Raw genomic sequence first — 3,326 nt, forward strand, 5'->3', positions numbered from 1 at the left:
ATCCAAATCGAATCGGGTATGTAGTGGAGTGGTGGCGTCGACAGCAGCCGTTGCGGAACAAATTTCCACCTTCAGTTTTCCACCAAAGAACGCAGCTCTCATCGCTGAAAAATATCTTCTTCAGATCCGACTTGAAATTCGCTGCACTTTGAAGCCATTCTTAACCCGGAAACAATGCGTCAACATACGACTGTTCCATAAGTCTGAGATTCTTTTAAAACCTCTATAATTCTAAACATCATCATCATTACGCCAATAAATACGAACACGCTTCTAAATTCACTAAAGCTCTTGAAAAACTATGGATGGATTATACCTATGATATAACAGCAAGGTAGACGCAGGACTGCCGATGGCTTAGCAATCATTTGTGTTTTTACAACTAGCAATAATCGCACCTCAGATGTTCTTCATTGGGTACGATATCGCCACTGCTCAAAGCTATCATTGTGATGCCTTGATTAAAATATCGATTAAGACTAGTGAATGAATGAAACAAATTACGAATTCAATTGAGGGGCTCAGAATGCAAGGGGTGTAAGTGACTTGATCGATTTCTCTTCATCAACTTTTTATTTAGTTAATAACTCAACTGTAAAAACGTTCCAATTTAAGTTTGCTATAGAATCCGATAGATGAGGCTCTGACCTATTTTCCACGTTGGTAAATACAGCTGGGAATGTATTTGCAGCTAAGCTATGACCCTAAGAGAGAGTCGATGTAGAGAAATCGATCAAATCACTTACACCTCTTTCATTCTAAACCCCTCAAATATAAACAAATCCCAATTTAGGTCAATCCATACATCGTTCATTGTAGCAAGTGAATCCAATGACTAAGCCTGACTGTCCGTTATTCTTCCACGTATGACATGATGCCTTGGTCATTTCATTCATTTACCGTGGACTTGTAGAATACGTGCGCGGAAGAATTGTCAAACGATTAATGTATTTTACATTTCCCTCTAAAGTTATTGCATCTCACAAGTGTACCTACTTGTCTAACCGCAAATTTTCTTTTTAGTATTTCTACCAAAACTCGTCATTATAATACAAGTTCGTTTTCCAACACAATTCACGCTCAAGATTTTTAATTCACTTGCAAATAACATGTTTCTCCGTAACATGAAATACATGTTTGCTACAGAAAAGTTCTTATCTTCAAAGCGCGTAATTCATTGCCATTTCCGCTTCACACTAACGGAACACGAAGCATAAATCTGAAATCCAAAATCCAATTGGAATTACAACAATGTCATTGTAGAACATATGAAAACTAATTTTTAAAACAATTTTTACCTTAAAGTTTTTAAAAAAGTTCATTTGTTATTCTCCATAGCATTGATCTACGGGCAGAGATGAATAAAACAAAAATGGGTGTGTTATGTCTATGATATAAACGCAAAGTTGACGTGGGACTACCGTTGGCTTAGTAATCATTTGTTTGTGTTGATTAAATTATTGATTGAATGAAACAATTTTCGAATTCAACTGAATTCAACATATTTGCTGTGTAAGTAAGGATTTTGAACAAACGCCATGTAATGGAAGGCACCTTGGTTTTGATGACTGTGTTAGGGAACACATTTCGTCGGGAACGAAGGTTCCCCTTACTTGCATGTATTTGCAATGCCAATTTCCCCCAAGAAGATGGCTGTGTCGGGGAAACTGTAAATCGGGCCAATCAAGACGGGGCAGTGTGTTTAGTCAGCGCTTGACATTTTACAGCTATTCATTTGCTTATCTCAGGGAAAATATCATTTAATTAATTGTGATAGATGCGTAGAAATGTTTCCTATCAATTGATACAAACATCTTTCCGATTTATTAAGAAATGTTCGAGTTTTATAACTGCATTCGAAATATTTAATTTTTTCCTGCATGTTCTGTGTTTAGGTTTTTCTTGTATACCCCATAAAGGGTGTGTCACATCAAATAGCATCACGGAAAAAACGCTGTATAAATTTAATTTTTAGGAATTATATCTTGCTTCACTGTCAATTTTTCGTAAATTTGGAAAAATGTCGTCGAACGAAAAAGAGCGTCGTGAATTAATCCTGTGCACTCATTTCGAGAATCCGGAGTTGTCACATCGGGACATCTGTAAGATGCTGGGAATCGTCCAATCCACGGTCAGCAGAGTACTAAAACGATACTTCGAGAACCTAACCATCGACCGGATGGTGAAGAACGGCAAAAATGGATGCTCCGTCAGTGAAAAAGATCACAAGCGCGTAGTTAAGCAGTTTAGACGTGATCCGAGAAGTTCGGTCCGGGATGTCGCCAATAAGCTGAATTTGTCAAGTTCATTCGTCCAGCGGACCAAGCAGCGGGAGGGCCTGCGTACATACAAGGTTCAGAAGGCTCCTAACCGCGACGAAAGGCAAAATATGGTGGGGAAGACGCGAGCCCGGAAGCTGTACACCGAACTGCTGACGAAGCCGCATTGCCTGGTAATGGACGACGAAACTTACGTCAAAGCGGACTTTCGTCAGCTGCCGAGCCTGTTGTTCTTCTCCGCAGAGGACAAATTCAGCGTTCCGGACGAGATTCGCAAGCAGAAACTATCCAAGTTTGCCAAAAAGTACATGGTGTGGCAAGCGATCTGCTCTTGCGGAAAGCGGAGCGCCCCTTTCGTGATGACCGGCACGGTAAACGGGCAGGTTTACCTTAAGGAGTGCCTACAGAAGCGCTTACTACCACTATTGAAGCAGCACGAGGGCCCGACCATCTTCTGGCCGGATCTCGCTTCGTGCCACTATTCAAAGGACGTGTTGGAGTGGTACGAAGCCAACGGGGTCACCTTCGTGCCAAAGGAAATGAACCCGCCCAACGCGCCGGAGCTTCGCCCAATAGAGAAATATTGGGCGATTATGAAGCAGGCCCTCCGGAAGAACCCAAAAGTCAAATCGGAGGCGGACTTCAAGAGAAAATGGGTTTCTGTTCAAAAAAAAACTACAACCTGACGTTGTACAGAACCTTATGGACGGGGTAAAGAGGAAGGTGCGAGCATACGGGCTTGGGCTCGAAGTATGAATAAAAAGAAAATGCCAAAAGTTGTTTAATAGTTTTTATTTTACTGTCTAAAATTTTCAAAAGGATCGGTCTACTGGGCGAATTTTTTCCGTGATGCAATTTGATGTGACACACCCTTTATATTCCAGTTAGACGTAATCCCACGTCAAAATAAAGACAACTTATATCCTTCCTCGGGTTTCGCGCTTGGCAACATATTAGGCATTCCATTTTCATCTATATAGATCAGAGTGCGTTATTTCACATAAAAATCCATTTCCACTTTCGAACATTAGCGCAAACATCGAATGG

The 3,326-nt window shown here is 40.8% G+C and overlaps 1 pseudogene; it reads right to left on the bottom strand.

The window, feature by feature from the left end:
• Positions 1-269: 269 nt before the first annotated feature.
• Positions 270-443, bottom strand: LOC129763737 (U4 spliceosomal RNA; annotated as a pseudogene).
• Positions 444-3,326: the final 2,883 nt, after the last annotated feature.

This window comes from Toxorhynchites rutilus, chromosome 1, assembly GCF_029784135.1.
Source record: "Toxorhynchites rutilus septentrionalis strain SRP chromosome 1, ASM2978413v1, whole genome shotgun sequence".
NCBI classification, from domain to species: domain Eukaryota; kingdom Metazoa; phylum Arthropoda; class Insecta; order Diptera; family Culicidae; genus Toxorhynchites; species Toxorhynchites rutilus.